This window comes from Hyla sarda, chromosome 1 (genome assembly GCF_029499605.1).
Source record: "Hyla sarda isolate aHylSar1 chromosome 1, aHylSar1.hap1, whole genome shotgun sequence".
Taxonomy (NCBI): domain Eukaryota; kingdom Metazoa; phylum Chordata; class Amphibia; order Anura; family Hylidae; genus Hyla; species Hyla sarda.
In genome coordinates, this window is record NC_079189.1 from 346,483,551 (window position 1) to 346,501,672 (window position 18,122).

The 18,122-nt window shown below is 38.2% G+C and overlaps 1 protein-coding gene across 11 annotated transcripts in view; it reads right to left on the bottom strand.

Moving 5' to 3' along the window:
* LINGO2 (leucine rich repeat and Ig domain containing 2) overlaps positions 1 to 17,354 on the bottom strand; it is a 1,627,476-nt gene extending 1,610,122 nt beyond the window's left edge. For all 11 annotated transcript variants that reach the window (XM_056521000.1, XM_056521015.1, XM_056521043.1 and 8 more), the window contains exon 1: positions 16,645 to 17,354. The gene's annotated coding sequence lies outside the window, so the exon portion shown is untranslated. The remainder of the gene's footprint in view (positions 1 to 16,644) is intronic.
* Positions 17,355 to 18,122: the final 768 nt, after the last annotated feature.

An 18,122-nucleotide genomic window follows, 5' to 3' on the forward strand; every position in this document is an offset into this window, starting at 1 on the left:
TTTGTTGTCTTTTTATCCCCCACTTTTTTTTCCTATCTTTGCTTCTATTTCCTGTTTCTTGCTGTGCTGAAAACTACAAATCCCAGCATGCCACATGCATTGCTGGTTTGGGGCGGCTCCTTTTTTTTTGTTTGTTTGTTCCGCACTTTAGCCATCCTACCATTTTCCCCGGTCAGCCCCCTTATACACAGCACACTAATATAATCAGCCCTGGTTAGGATGCACTGTCATACACACACAAAAGGGACTACAACTCCCAGCATGTGTCATTCAGGAGTCTACAGTCTGTGGTATAACACCAGCATGCTGCCTCTGTAGTCTCCTGGTGATTGTAGTTCACCACACCTCTGTAGGGCATACACCAGTGTTTCCCAATCAGGGTGCCTCCAGCTGTTACAAAACTACAACTCCCAGCGTGCCCTGACAGCCTTTAGGCATGCTAGGAGTTGTAGTTTTGCAACAGCGGGAGGCACACTGGTTGGGAAACACTGGTGTAACATGCTAGAACAGGCTAGAACAGTGTTTCCCAATCAGTGTACCTCCAGCTGTTGCAAATCTACAACTCCCAGCATGCCCAAAGTCTGTCAGGGCGTGCTGGGAGTTGTAGTTTTGCAACAGCTGGAGGCACACTGGTTTGTAAATTCTAGCATACACACACACACACACACACAACAGGGACTACAACTCCCAGCATGTGTCATTCAGGAGTCCCCCCTTCACATATAGGGGGAGATTTATCAAAACCTGTGCAGAGGGAAAACTTGCCCAGTTGCCCATAGCAACCAATCAGCTTGCTGCTTTCATTTTTATGAAGGCCTGTGAAAAATGAAAGAAACCATCTGATTGGTTGCTATGGGCAACTGGGCAAGTTTTCCTCTGCCCAGGTTTTGATAAATCTCCCCCATAGTTATCATTCCCAGTATGAGATTTTTTCCCCTGCAGTCCATACATCCCCAGCCTGTGCACCATCTCATCCTCCCCTTCAGATAACACTTATCTTCTCTGTGAGGTCCTTCTCCTGTGCAGACCTGCGTCCTTAGAATACAGAGCAGGGGGAGGGGAAGTGAGGAGCTGTGTACTCAGCTCGATGAGATGAGGGGGCGTGGCTTATTTCTCATGCAGACAGAGAAAAAAAAATAAAAGCTGTGACATCTTGTCCACAACAGACTCAGAATTGTGGACAACAGTAAAAGAAAACCCTCTGAACTACAGAACTTTCTGCCCAACAAACAGGTAAGAAAAACACACACATGCTGCCAAAACATATAACACATGTATATTGCAAAAAAAACTAAACTTACAAAGAAGATGCCATATAGTAAAAAAAAATTAACCACCGGAGTACCCCTTTAAGGTTAATTTAACTATCATCTTTTATTTGACATATAAGTAATATGTGTACCAGGTATTATTGAAATATCTCCAGCCGTACAGAAGTTATGTGGGAACATACATTTCCCATTGATTTGCATGGGACTTTAACCCATTTAGGACTCCCATTTTCACCTCAAATGGGCACTATCAGATACAAAAACTTTTGATATGTTGTAAAGCATGCAAAACCTATAGGTTTTGAAATTGCTTTCATTAGAAAATTTTCAGTATTTCATACTGAAAAAGCCAGTCAAGCAACTGCCCCCCCCCCTGCCTGCTTGAACACATGCTAGTCCTGCTGTGTCCATGTGTCATCACCTATGCCATGGACACACCTCCTTGATTGACAGCTGTGAGTGCAGGGCTCACAGCTGGAGGAAAAATCCTCCCTCTGTCAGCTTGTGTCCCGCAACTGTAAGTGAGGACAAGCTGGGATTTGTAGTTTTGCTAATGCTAGGAGAGATGTCAGCAGACAGTATACTGAGGGAGGGGGCGGAGACCTGCACAGTGAGGCCACGCCCCCTCCCTTTGAGAGGAATTCAGACTAGTGAGCTAAATTAAAAGTGTAATAAAAAAATAAATAAAAAGGTGCTACACACATAAAAATTAGATGTACATGGTCAGGATTAGGTACTGAGTGATATATTAAAAAAATGTTTTTTTGTGGGATCTGACGGGTAGGCATTAAGGACACAGCCAATTTTATTTTTGTGTTTTTGTTTTTTCCTCCTCGCCTTCTAAAATTCATAACTCTTTTATATTTCCATTCCCAAACTCATATCAGAGCTTTTTTTTTGCGTGACCAGTCGTATTTTGCAATATCGATATCACTTATTTTACCCTAAAATGTATGGTAAGCCCAAAAAATTATTTTTGTGTGAGGAAATGTAAACGAAAATCATAATTTTGCTAATTTGGGGGTTTAGTTTTTGTGCTGTACACTTTATGGTAAAAATGACATGTTTTCTTTATTCTCTGGGTCAATACGATTAAAATGATACCCATGGTTACATACATTTCTATTATTGTACTGCTTTTAAAAAATCAGTATGTTTAAAATTGCCCTATTTTGACCACCTTATTTCTTATTTTTCTGTATTCAGGGATGTGTGAAGGCTCATTTTTTGCACCATGATCTGTAGTTTGTTTTGGTACCACGTTTGCGTATATGTGACTTTTTTATTGCTTTTTATTAAAAAAAAAAAAAATGCTGTCTGATATGAAAAAAATTCTGTCATTTTTGACTTTTTCTTATTTTTTTTACATTCAAGCCGTTCGCCGTAGGGGATCATTAACGTTATATTTTTGTTGTTCGGACATTTACGCATGCAACGATACCGAATATGTTTATTATTTATAGTTTTTTTAACGCTTTTTTGTATTAATATGGAGAAAAGGGGTGATTTAAAACTTTATTATTATTTTTTTTTTAAATCAACTGGCTCCAGAAAGTTAAACAGATTTCTAAATTACTTCTATTAAAAAATCTTAATCCTTCCAATAATTATCAGCTGCTGAAGTTGCGTTGTTCTTTTCTGTCTGGCAACAGTGCTCTCTGCTGACATCTCTGCTTGTCTCGGGAACTGCACAGAGTAGAAGAGGTTTGCTATTGGGATTTTCTTTTACTCTGGACAGTTCCCAAGACAGGTGTCATCAGAGAGCACTTAGACAGAAAAGAACAACTCAACTTCAGCAGCTCATAACTACTGAAAGGATTAAGATTTTTTAATAGAAGTAATTTACATATATGTTTAACTTTTTGGAGCCAGTTGATATATACAAAAAAGTTTTTTTCCTGGATAACCCCTTTAATGGCAGACATCAGCAAGATCGCCATTACCGGCAGGTCCGCGGCAGCTGACAGCCACCGGGACCCGCCAGGAATGAAGCGAGTGCAGCTCATGCGCTCGTGTCACAGCTACGCCGTAAATGTATGGTGATGCCATGCAGCGCCATACATTTACAGCACATGTCCTTAAGGGGTTAAACGAAAACCCCGACCTTCACAAATGGGGTTAAATTAACTATGCTATATTTTGAGTGGACATATAAGTAACATGTTTGCCAAGTTTCATGTTAATATCTTTAGCCGTTTGGACGTGATGCTGGAACATACACATATACACGCATATACACACACACATTGAGTTTTGTATATATATAGATTAACAGTTTTCGTTCTAGACTTAGGCTAAGTTTCTACTTGTTTTTTTTGTCCTGTGTTTTTTGGGTTGAAAAAAACGCCTGAAAAAACGCCAGAGCAATTTCCTGCGTCTGGCATTTTTTCTGCCGTTTTCTTCTTGTGTTTTTTCATTTGTGTGGAAATTGCACCTTGGCATTTTTTTTTTTTGGTACCCAAAATTTGTTGGGTACCAGAAAAAAAAAAGATGCAGTAGTGATGGAAAAAAATATGTATTTAATTAAATTTATATTTTTTATAACTACATTTCAATAAATTTTTAATAAACTGTGTGTGTTTAATTTTCCTCTAAATTTTTTACATTTTTTAGGTAGTACTACTACTCCCAGCATGGAACAGACTGTTCCATGATGGGAGTAGTAGTACCTGTACTAATAGACATATCGCCCTGGGTATCAGTCGTGACACCCGATGTGATCGTCCATAATATAGCAGAGATGCTGCTCCATACAGCGCTCACATCTCTGCACTATACTCCAGCCAGTGATGTGAATAGAACATATTTTCTGCCCAGAGTGGTGATTGGCCGGATTTTTGCAGCCAATCACGGCTCTCTGAGGGAAATATGAGTGAGTGAGTGGCCAGCCGGAGTATAGTGCAGATATGCGAGCACAGGAGAAAGCCGGTCCACATCTCTGCAATAGACAGGACGATCACAGCGGATGTCAGTAGTGATACCCGTTGTGATCTGTTCTTACCTGCAGGTTCTACTACTCCCAACATGGAGAACACTCTTCTCCATGCTGGGAGCTATAGTACCTGCATTAATGGACAGATCCCAGCAAGTGTACCTTCTGACACCCACTGCAATCTGTTTATTAATGCAGGTACTAGAGCTCCCAGCATTGAGCAGAGTGTGCTCCATGTTGGGAGTAGTAGTACTTGCAGTTAAGGAAAGATCACAGCAGATGTAAATCCTGACACCCCCTGTGATCCTCCTGTATAATGTATAGATGCAGACGGCCGCTCTTCTATGAGCCCCTGCACTGACGTATATATACATATATTCCTATTTCCCACAGAGAGTTGTGATTGGCTGGAACCATCTGGCCAATCACAGCTTTCTGCGGTAAATATGAATAGGTCTATTAGTCTATTAGTACAGGTACTACTACTTCCATCATGGAACAGTGTGTTCCACACTGGGAGTAGTACTACTACCTAAAAAAATGTAAAAAAACAAAGAAAAAAAGTAAAAAACACACACACACTACATTTTTATTATTGTCGGCTGTATTTTTAGGTCCCCACCCGCCCACATAAATTGATCCATGTTTTAAAAATGAATAAAAATAATAAACTATGTTAGATACAATTTTTTCCTTCACTACTGTATCTTTTTTTTTTATGCGACCCTACGAAATTTTATTAAAAAAGGTATCTCCATCACTTTGGATCACTAAAGTCCAAAAAAGAATAAAAACCGCCTGCAAAAACCCCAAAGTTAAAACTCACATATCGTTTTTCTTGGCATTTTTTCACTCCCATAGACTTCTATGGGAGAAAAACGCCACAATTTTGACAAAAAAAAATCGCCAGTGGCTCAACATTCTGAAAAATGCCAAAAAAGAGCTGAAAAATTCCAAAAAAAGAGTGAAAAAACGCCAAAAGGATTTTTAAAAAGCCAAAGTGTAAAACGCCAAGCGGAATAAGAATTTTGCGATTTCTCATTGATTTACAGCTAACATCTGGACGCAGCTTTTTTGTCCGAACAAAACGCCATGTGGCAGATTTGGCGTTTTTCTTGCCATTTTTTCCTCCCAAAAAAACAAAGACAAGTAGAAACTTAGCCTTATACTTCTCCTTCCTGCTTAATTTGCTTCTGAAAACCTAAATGAAAAACTGCTACAAAAACTGTCATAAAAATCTGAAGAGAAGCCTTTTGAGATCTGGTCACCTATGGGTATTTACCCTACTATCTCCCTTTTTCTTTTTTCTTGCTCTTGTATCTGTTATACTTGTGATTTTTACCTCCACAGTGGCAGTTACTTGCCTTTTATTCTTGGGTAAAAACACTTGAGAAAGCCACTCCTGCACTGAAATGTGAATAAAAGGAAGACACAAATAGTTATTTTTTTTTCCACTTTTTGTGTGTCTTAACATTACATTCACAAGGCATATATAGAAAAGAATGCTCAGTATGATGACTTTTTGTAAATCCGAGAATTTTATTGCTTACTTCAAATGCAGCTAAAACCAACAAGAGATATGATGCAGATGAGTGATATATAGCGGTAATTATGGCAAAATGTGTCAGACATCTGTATCATGCTCCTTGTTGGTTTTAACTGCATCTGAAATGACCAATAAAAAACATACCTTCATATCCCTATATTGTGAGGAGCTGAGAGTTTTTTCTTTTTTGTTTAAACATGCATATAGCAAAATTATCCTATAATCAAACTTTCACCCCCCCCCCCTTGAAAATCAGCTCAGCTTTGTCCTACATCTACAAGACATGCAATACAGGTCTAAGGAAGGGAAGGAGGGAGCTTCACCCACCAGATCTTGGAGAACTCCAATTTCATTTTACCTTATTTCTTACAACCACAAGTCAGAAGTTGTTGGAGTTGGCAAATATCCCACTGAGGCGGAGTGGAGGAATAGTAGTGTGTGGAAAATTAATTTGTTGCATTATAGCCTCATAACTTAATTAATATCTGTTAACCCCTTAACGACCTCGGACGTGTATACTCATCCAATGGCCGTTAACGGGGTAGGACGCAGGCTCCCGACTTAAGACCGGCTGGCACCCAGTTGATTCCTGTAGCTGGGGGGCGGTGTTAAAAGCTAAAATGCGGCCAGCTATGAACCCTTTAGATTGCCACTATCAAAGCGGACAGCAGCATCTAAAGGTGCCTTTATCCCATCCCTGGTGGTCCAGTGGGGTGGATTGTCCCCCCCCCCCACGGCAGCACGATCGCGGGAGGGCTATCCACTGTGGAGGTAGCCTGAGGGCTTACCTCTCCTTCAACGGCGGCTCCTGCACTCTGAATGATAAAGCCTGGCAGGACCAGTCCTTATCAATTGAGCACAGCTAACACAGATCAATGTGGTTTTATGAAACCAAATTGATCTGTATGAGGAATGTAATAATTCCTCCTAAAAGCCCCCTAAGGGGACTAAAAGTGTTTAAAAAAATTGTTTAAAAAAAGTTTAAAAACACACACATTAACCCCTTCCTTATCAAAAGTTTAAATCACCCCCCTTTTCCCAAATTCCATATAAAAATATATAAACATAATAAAAATAAACATGTGGTATCGCCACGTGCATAAATGTCTGAACTATAAAAATTATATGTATATTAAACAGCAATGGCATATTTTTGGTCACTTTTAAAACCATAAAAAAAGGAATAAAAAGCGATCACAGTGGAAAAAATTAACCCTCATACCACCCCGTACGCGGAAAAAGAAAAACGTTATAGGGTTCAGATGAGGACCATTTTAAATGTATTAATTTGTGTGTATGCAGTCATGATTTTTTCAAAAGTACGACAAAATCAAACCCATATAAGTAGGGTATCATTTTAATCATATGGACCTACAGAATAATGATAAAGGGTTTTAAAAGGTAAGGAGGAAAAAACGAAAGTGCAAAAATAGAAAAACGCTTGGTCCTTAAGGGGTTAAAATGATATGTAACTTTTGCATGGGATTTTTATTTCCTTTGGTGTCAGACTTCTTACTGGTCTTTTTCTGCTATGAGGGAAATTAATTTTGAGTTCTTCATTGTATTAAGGGCTCACTTCTGCAAAGGGCACCATACAAATGTAACATTTATTCATAGCTTAAATTAGCCTATCACCTTAAAAACATTAATGTTCTTCAATCTGTTAAAAAGAAAAAAAAACACAAGCCGTTTAAAACAAGAAAGCTGAATGGTGATTGGATGCTAGCTATGGACTACAAAGAACGTTTTCTTTCAGATAGTTTTCACAAATTTGCCCACCTTGAATATCTCCTAAATATTAACAAAAGCATTTTAGCAATATTCATAATTAAATGAAACACCTTGTTTCATCATGCTTCTAAAATTTAAATACACATCTAAAAAAATGAAGGCAATGCCAGAATGATAAGTTTGATGTTAATATTTCAATAAGATTTGATTAAAATGTACTGTGTTTGGAAACATGAATGTGTTCATGCTGTTTGTTAATCAAACAAAGTAATCAAATAGGTACAGAGAGGAATAATCAAAAAGCACATTAAAAAGTAAAATGTATGAAATGTTACCGTCATCAAACAAATACACAATATTACAATCTTATGTTAAGACAAATTGTTGTAGATGACAACAATTACATCTGATGAAACGCTAGGTATGGCAATATGATTTCCTTATTATATTGCCATAGGTGTTATATAACACAACTGTTTCTCAAAACAGTTGTTAGAGATATATGATTAATGGTCTTCTATGCTGTGATTGTCACTACATGACAAGTGCAATAATTGGTAATCAGCCTAAAGATAAAATCACACAATAGCAACAATTGGATGATAAAGTGGTATCTGTTGCAGTCATGGGATGACACAAACACCTATTTGGGTAAGGACTGGTCATATACTGAACTTTGACCTACAGATATCATTAGAGACTAGAATAATGATAGAGACCAAGTCATGAAAGAAATATTAGGGGTAAAATAATTATGTAAGTAATTAAAGCACATCACAGATAACATTAAAGGCACAGCAGAACAGATGTTGTCGATCTCCTCTCAAGCTATTGATTAAAAGAAATATATTAAATAATTAAATGGTTCTAAAAAGATATAGTTTTTTCCATTAGCTTGGTGGGGTTGTTGTTTTCTATATTTTTGTCAGACACAAAATACTGCCTGTCATAAATTTTTCTTTATAACTGAATTTTACTTAATGAAGGCAAAACAACCCAATGAACTTAAGTTAGTGAAGTAATTCAGATTTTAATCTTTTCTTTATAAGGTTTATCCGGGAAATAAAAAAGAAAACCAAAGCAGAGCTAATTTATTTAAAAAACAGTGCCACCCACGTCCTCAGGTTTTGTGTGGTATTACAACTTGGCTCCATTCACTTCAATGGAACTGAGATGTAATAACACACACAACCAGAGGACAGGGGGGATTTTTATTTATTTTTGAAGAAATAAGCAGTTTTTCCAACCCAGGACAACCCCTTTAGGCTGGAATTCCACTTTTTTTTTTTTTGGGGGGGGGGGGAACACCAAGAAAAACACCAATTCTGCCGCATTCGGCCAAAAAACGCTGCTGCCAGATATTGGCTGTAAATCAATGAGAAATCACAAAATTCTTATTCCACTTGGCATTTTTTTTAATCCTTTTGGAGTTTTTTCACTCTTTTTTAGCGTTTTTCATATTGTTGGTAATCACAGCATCTTGAGCCACTTGAGATTTTTTAGTCAAAATCGTGGCATTTTCCTCCTATAGAATGGGAGTTAAAAACGCCAAGAAAAACGACGGGTTTTCATTCATTTTTGGACTTTAGCGATCCAAAAAAGTGATGAAGACACCTTTTTTAATACATTTCCGTAGGGTACCATAAAAAAAAAAAAAAGAAACAGTAGTGAAGGAAAAAATTGTATCTAACGAAATGTATCTTTTTTATAGCAACATTTTTATTACTTTTTAAACAGGGATCAATTTATGTGGGCGTGTGGGGACCTAAAAATGTAGTGTGTGTGTGTTTTTCCCTTTTTTTGTTATTTTTTTACATTTTTTCAGTAGTACTACTACTCCCAGCATGGAACACACTGTTCCATGATGGGAGTAGTAGTACATGTACTAATTGACAGATTGCCCGTTGCCTTCCTCCTGTATAATGTATAGATGCACCGGACGCTCTTCTATGGTCCCCTGCACTGCCGTATATATACACCTATTCATATTTCCCACAGAGCTGGTTCAGCCAATCACAGCTCTCTGTGGGATACATGAATATGTGTATATATACGTCAATGCAGAGGACCATAGAAGAGCCACCATATCTATACATTATACAGGGGATTACAGCTGGTGTCAGGAGTGACATCCGCTGTGATCTTTCCTTAACTGCAGGTACTACAGCTCCCAGCATGAAGCACACGCTGCCTAATGCTGGGAGCTGTAGTACCTGCATTAATAGACAGATTGCAGCGGGTGTCTGCCCCCTAAATGCAAGCCTATGTGAGGGGGCGTGACAGACATCACACAGGAGCTGGGCTGGGATGTCACAATGCTCCGGCCCCTATGATCGCCAGTAATCAGACTAACAGGATGCTGTGTGCAAGATCACAGGGGTCCCCAGCGGCGGGACCTCCGTGATCAGCCATCTTATCCACTATCCTTTGGATAGGGGATAAGATGTCTTAGCGCCGGAGTACCACTTTAAAACAAAAAACGATTCAGAAAGTTACTGTGCAACAGACTTAGAGCCCTAAAATGTAGAGCAATGATGAAAGTTGAAGTGTTTGCACCCCAATAAAAAACAATTACAATTACAAGAATCCAAACTAGACTAAATATGTCTCTTGGTGATTCCCATTCCCTACATTGTGCGCCAATGATTCAATACAATTAGCTCATGGCTGAAAATGCACAGCCTTGTTGTCTGTATGTAGCACAGATCTACTGGCAAACAAATGGCTCTGAACCTCCAAATGCAGCACTTGAGGACTACATCACACCTCTTATTCCTCCATATTCTTACTCTTGCTCCTACATTTATTACATTTTGAACTAATATTGTAAATAGGAATAACAGAGTGGTGTATTTTTATTTCACATAAGGGCTCTTTACTGGATAGTTTGCTAGGCACATCTCATTGCCTTGAAAGAACAAAGCCTTTATTGTATATTCCTTTATAAATTATTACATTTACAAATTTAGATTAGCATTAGGTTCTGTACAGACATTTTTTTTTCTTTGCTTGGATTAGAGGTATACCGGGGAGCGTATTCCATGACACATACTAGCACAGATTTATCTGTCTGAAGGTGATTCACCCCTAACAACCAATCACAGCTCAGCTTTCATTTTACTAGAGACATAAAAGCTGAGTTGTGTTGGTTGTTATGGGCTCATCAGACATTTGTTCTCAGACAGATTGGTAAATCTGGGCAGTGTATGGAACATTTTAAACATATATTTACAACTTAGTAATAAAACAGAGACGCTGCAACTGCTTTTTTCCCCCCGAAACAATATGAGTAAGGCTGGGTTCACATATATGAAGGCGTCCGGCATAGTTTCTCTCTGGCATGCACAGGAGGGAAACTGATGCTAGAACTGATTCCATTCATTTGAATGGGACAGTTCACAATCATCCGGCATCTCAATTTTGATGCCGGATGGTTGGACAAGCCAGAGGGTACTGGACAGGGGAACGTAGCTTGCTGCATTCCCCTGTCCGCCATCCAGAAACAATGGATGCCGGATGCCATACAACTGATGACAACTTGTCATCATTTGTGGCATCAGTTGTGTTGTGATCTATGCTGGATGCTGGAAATATGTGAACCCAGCCTTAGTAATGAAAGGAAGACAGAGGGGAGAATTCTAACAGGATTTAAGGAAATCTTAAACAGTATTTCTTCCTATCAAATGTCAATCCTGGGGAGTGTTTTCTCTTTTAATGTCTGGAAATTAATATTTTGCAGCATTAAGGAGGATGTCTAACAGCTGAGGTGTCGCCATCAAAAAAATTAAGTAGAATTAATATGTGCAAAAGCTTACAGTTATCAGAGAAGAATATTTTACTGTGTCCCTCTGTATAGGAAAGTTCAGCAGGGTGATACTTTATTTTACAGTAAAAAAAAAAAAAGGAAATCAGATATATATCTTCCAGGTTTATGATGCTAAGATGCTTTTTTGGCATGGACTTAGTCCATGGGACCTATGCATATGTTTCGTTTATGCACTGGGTGCATGTAACGAAAAGTCAAAGGTTGAACAGTGTATTATATAAATGGATATGCAATTTAAAACATTCCATTCTATAACAAAAAGACCTATCATTTCAGTTCATTTTATTCTCTAAGGTACTCATTTCTGGAATGACAATTCATAATTAAACTAAACTGTGTTGATAAACTGTGAGTGTTAAAGGCTTTTAGCACTGTTAGCATTGTGTCTCACGTTGACTACAGAACTCAAAAGATTCTGTGTCACCACTCAGGATTTTGGGCTTAATTTAGGTTTAATAATGATTTAAAGTATACAGTTAAAGTGTCTGCTCCAGCAATGGAAGGTACATTCCTATGCAAGTAATGAAATAATAGAAATGGTTAATTAATGTACATTTTTCACACAAATTACATGTATAGCCTAATTATTGAAGATTTGGAAGCATTTGATGTATTGGAGACTGGGAGTGGGCGTACAGCCAATTCTCCACTAGAAGTCAATACTAGGCCATCCTCTCTTCTTAATATTGGCATTAGGCCTAACGGGCAGACATTCACCAGTCAGACATGAAGTTTATATTTGGCAGTATTCTTAGGAAAGTATACATGTGACCCATGCATACACATAGCATTCAACTTGATAAAAGGTACCAGCTTTGGTTAAGTATTGTCACAGAGGTAAGAGATTGTTGCCGCATGCAATGCATGAATGGTGCAGGCAATTGTTTACATACTCAGATTTTTTTTTATTTTTTCAATTGTAACAGTGCGTGACTGCATCTTGAATTAAACAATGGGAGTGAAAGAGTGGAAGGGCACATGCTATTATAATGCTTTCTGAACTGTATGGTCACTATGGACACAAATCATTTTCTCCATATCTTTTCCATTGTAACATTTCTATAGGAGAAATATATGTGTAAAGAAATGGGAGGGATGTGCACGTTCAAACCTCAGACTAATGAAATTATCACAAGGGGGTGTCCAGCTCTCTCTCAACGTACCTATTTATTTATTGTGGCCAATTAAATATATTCTGTTCACAACATATGGCAATATATAGGCAAGTAAAATGTGTTGACCTTCAAACTGAACAAGAATAGGACATTCCTCTGGCTGTTTGTAACAGTTAATGTTTAGGGACTTAGTGTGGAAATAATTGTATAACATGTTTCTAAATTCTAATATTAAATCTTATGTATGGCTGATGGTATTAGCATAATACAAAATGATATCTCTCTGTACTGCTGTACACCATTTGCTGAAGGCAGAGAGGATTCTCACTTCAGTAGCAATTTATAGAAACAACTGACAAGGCTATATATACAAAATGTAACATTTAAAAACCAAACAAGCTATGAATCAAACTAGTTCTGTAGGAAGGGAACTGTTAGGCATCTTTTAGTGTGTTTGTACATACACAAAATTGCATATCCATAGAACCTAAAACAGAAGAAACCAGCCAGGCATCATATCCTCAGCATACAATAACTAAATTGCATACCAGACACAAAAAGCAATGATAATTTCTAATGTCATGTAAACAAATATGACATATTTAACACAAAACAGAAATATTGTTGAAAATCTTACATTTGAAAAGCTGTCATCCTATGGCTATGTGAAAAGCAGCTTGTAGTCAGCTTTTCTGCAGCTATTATGTATCTGATGACAGACGAAGCCTCGGTATCATGCAAATTTTATTCCAAGAGTACTGTATGATACACTTACATTATTACTGGAAATAAAACAGCTGAGTTATTGTGCCTACTTACTGTTCACTGGCTGAATCTGCATCTTGTCACACAGGTATACAGTGACAATTATTGGATACATAACCTAATATATATTTACCATATGATTTATTTTTACCTGACAGGTTAAACTGTAAGAATATCAATAGCAAACATTATAGAAAGCAAAGCTTCAGTACATTCTTAGCATGCTGGACTGATCAATTACAAGCCCCAAACATTTATAGTTATGTGAAAGCCCATTATGGGGCTCTTATTAGTAACCTTATTCCCAATGCACATACAGAAAAGCAAATGTACAGACTATTGGTAAATACTGCTGTACAGAGCTTTGTATCTGCTGGTTTCTATTTTCTGTTCATTCAAAAGTTTTTCTCACTCTCCCCCAGCTGGTGAAGCACAGAACTGCAACTCTTCAAAGCTGAACCAAAAGCTAGAGAAATGTGCCTCACCTCCCCAGAGACACTCCAGATGCTGAACAAGAGGATACAGAAATGGAGTACCTCCAGCAAAATATGAATAATAAATTAACTACTCACAATCTGATACACAAGTTGCCCCATTGATTATTTCATCTATTTCAGCTATTGGAACTCTGTCATTGTTTTCTCATTCACAATATATATATATATATATATATATATATATATATATATATATATATATATATATATTGTGAATGAGAAAACAATGACAGAGTTCCAATAGCTGAAATAGATGAAATAATCAATGGGGCAACTTATATAGGGTATTCATCCTACACCTTATGTCAACTTTAACCATACCCTACAAGGGGTTAATATCAAAGTGAGTTTCTATCAATATAGTTGCTTAAGCTTTTTTAATGGACAAAATCACCTTTTAGATTGTGTTTACAGGATGGTCATTTGGGTGCCTATTAGTTTATTATTTGGTGCTTTTAGCATTTCTTTTTATGTTATTTGTGTAAACGTTCAGTTTTAATAGTTTATACTATAAGAGCTGGTTGCTGGTGAGAACTAACAATATCTCATCCCATAACAATATCCCATACCATAACAATATCCCATACCATAACAATACCCCATACCATAACAATATCCCATACCATAATATCCCATACCATAACAATTTCCCATACCATATCAATATCCCATCCCATAACAATATCCCATCCCATAACAATATCCCATCCCATAACAATATCCCATACCATAACAATATCCCATACCATTACAGTATCCCATACCATAACAATATCCCATACCATAACAATATCCCATACCATAACAATATCCCATACCATAACAATACCCCGTACCATAACAATACCCCATACCATAACAATATCCCATCCCATAACAATATCCCATACCATAACAATATCCCATCCCATAACAATATCCCATCCCATAACAATATCCCATCCCATAACAATATCCCATCCCATAACAATATCCCATACCATAACAATATCCCATACCATAACAATATCCCATACCATAACAATATCCCATACCATAACAATATACCATACCATAACAGTATCCCATACCATAACAGTATCCCATACCATAACAATATCCCATACCATAACAATATCCCATACCATAACAATATCCCATACCATAACAATATACCATACCATAACAATATCCCATACCATAACAATATCCCATACCATAACAATATACCATACCATAACAACATCCCATACCATAACAACATACCATACCATAACAATATCCCATACCATAACAATATACCATACCATAACAATATCCCATACCATAACAATATCCCATCCCATAACAATATCCCATCCCATAACAATATACCATCCCATAACAATATACCATACCATAACAATATACCATACCATTTATGTAACTGAAAACGGGAGATTGTTTATAAAACATTGTAAGTATAAAACGTCTACTACAAAACAGAAGGGGTAGGTTCTACCTGGTATACATTACAAAATCCATATAGCTACATAAGATTTTGGTGTACTGGTTGGATTGCCAATCCTTTGATTGTAAACTATGACGTGCAGTGCAGTGATCCCTCCCAACCTTTGCTAGTATGGGGCTAAATGCTTCTGAAGATGTGAAGCGAAGCTCTTGCTTATAAAATCCAGTATTCTTTTACCAGTATAGCAGCATAGTCCACCATTCACAATAGTATCTCATATTTAGTAAACAATTGCTCCTAAGCTAATGGGTATGCGTTATTAACAAGCCATAAAATCAACATGGAGATGGAGAAATGGAAGAAATTATTCTGGATTGCAATGCTATGAGACATGTAGAAACATTAAAAGGCAGGTTGTATTTGTGGTTACATATCGTTGCTGACACAAAGTGCCTATGGGGCACCTCTATACTATAAGTCTAAGAGCATAGGTGCCTAACTTCAGCAAATAGGGAAAAGTCATTATGTGATAGCTTTTATCTGTACTAATAACACAGACGCGAAACAGCAGGTACTGTATACATAATTCATCTCGATCCATTGTATCCAACCTGTGTTTTGTGTTTGTACAGTACAATGTGTGAAGTAAGGAAACAATGACAGCTCTGCAACTGACTTCCAGGTGATAAGTGTTTTTAATATAGCTGAGGGATAGATTTCATAACAACATCTTTTTTTAAGCAGTGAACAACACCAATGCCCAAGGGGGAGAACAACAGACAGTCAGTGGCTGTCAGGACTAAATCCTAAGTATCATATGAAGCATTTGTGCTACCAGTATGAAGAAATAAAGTAGTAATACCAATACCATTGCTAGCATTTGATAATGTATGGCCAAATCATGGCAATCTCTTGCTGTCAAGTCTGGAAAATGCATCTGTCAAAGACAACCATTAGTGATTTTCAAGCCACTTGCCCATATAGTTACTATGCCTTTTATATACACAAAATGACAGTATGGAATTAGGGGAAAGTGCACTTCCATGCCTAGAAACTACTTGTAATTAAACTGCACAACATTTCTTCCCTCTATCTGCCTCTATATCTTCCTTCCAGCTAAAGTCACCACAATTGCATTACATGGTTATCCATTCATCTTCCTCTATCCCGAGCTCAGCTAAACCAGTGACATTTCCCAGTTATCTATGGTGTGCATATGAGGGTGCTGTTGCATTTGCTTGTGCTGGAGTATATTTAACAAGCAAAGTGACTGTAGACCTTTAAAAGCCACTAGCGATTCCACATCCAGCACATCCTTCTCTCCTTTACACAATTCTATCCAGAGCTTTGTTCAATTGAGTAACCTTGCAAAATGCAGATCTCCCATTATTTCCTATGTGCGCCTCTCCCATCACATCCCTATTGATCAAGCCTCAGTAATCTGATCCTATTCCATGTTATGTATCACTGCTATAGCACCTTATTTCCCTGAGATGGAATAGAAAGGAGGCAGACGAGGGGTTACTACCTACCTTGTGGCTGGGTCAATTATACTGATGTGGTTCTCAGAAGCGAAGTCCTGTCCAAGCATAAAGTCTGGAATGTGACATCCAACAGAAAAGGTAGTAGCTCTTCCTATTGTGTCCCCAAGCACCCCTGCTAGTAGTAATCCATTTAGTAGCAGAGTGTTGAAGGCAGGCTGTTTCTCTCAGCAAATCTGATCACAAATCCCCTTCAAGAGACAGGGACCAAAAGAAAAGCACCAAGCCCATCCACCATCACATGCAGCCGCTTCCCACCCTCCAGCACTGATCTCCAGGTGCCTAGAAGATGGCTAGAGACAAACTTGAGACACAGGGTCTCACCTTAGCCAAAAACACTCCACTTCACTCCCCGGGCTTTAAAAGGAAACTTTAAGAAAGAGTATCATGCACATATACAAGCAAGAAAAAAATGTCAAGAAGAGCAAGATCCGCTTTAAGGATTAAAAAGTCACTTAAAGGAAATCCAATGCACTGTGATCCACAGCTGATCCGTATCCCACGCTTTTCTTCAGTCTCTTCCACTTTAAAGTATGTTCCTGATGAGACTGTGTTAATCCATCCACACTGTGCTGTGCCGGCTCCTGCCTGTAAGCCTCCTCCAAGCTCGCAGGGAGCTGTCCAACAGTCAGGTGCTGAAGCTGGAGGCTGCACCCAGAGAGCGCAGGACTGGAGGTAACATGCAAGCTGCAGCCTGCACTGAGTGAGACGCCACACCCCCATCACCTGACCTATATTGCAGCAGCTTCTCAAGAGCATATTAACTCCTTGCTAAGACTAGGAACAATCAGCTAAAGAAAGGTGCCAGGTGAAGACCATGCCTGGCCAGGAAGGAGACTTACCTGATCGGGTCATGTATGAAACCACTGACTCATGGAGAGCTCTGATGGCTACAATTCACCTATATAATAGAATTTCATGATTGTGTTGCTTCCATCTGCAAGCAGGAAAGCACAGTCCAACTTACACATAATGTACATGGAGACAGAAAGGGCATCATGTCACTGTGCAAAATGGGTATTGCATAAGGAGTTTGCTAGCTGACACCTATGTGGACAAAGTGGTAAACAACTATTTAATTGTTGCTGATGAGATAACTGTGCCACAACTATGGGGGGAGTGTCACTGACAAGCATAGTCTAACAGGCACATAATGTACATGGAGAAGAGACAGAAAGAGCATTACATCACAGTGCAGGGTACAAGGAACATGCTAGCTGACACCTATGTGAACAAAGTGGTAAACAACTATTTCATTGTTGCTGATGAGATAACTGTGTCACAACTATGGGGGAACTGTCACTGACAAGCATAGTCTAACATGTGCATAATGTACATGGAGAAGAGGCAGAAAGAGCATTACATCACAGTGCAGGGTACAAGGAACATGCTAGCTGACACCTATGTGGGTAAAGTGGTAAACAACTATTTCATTGTTGCTGATGAGATAACAGTGCCACAACTATGGG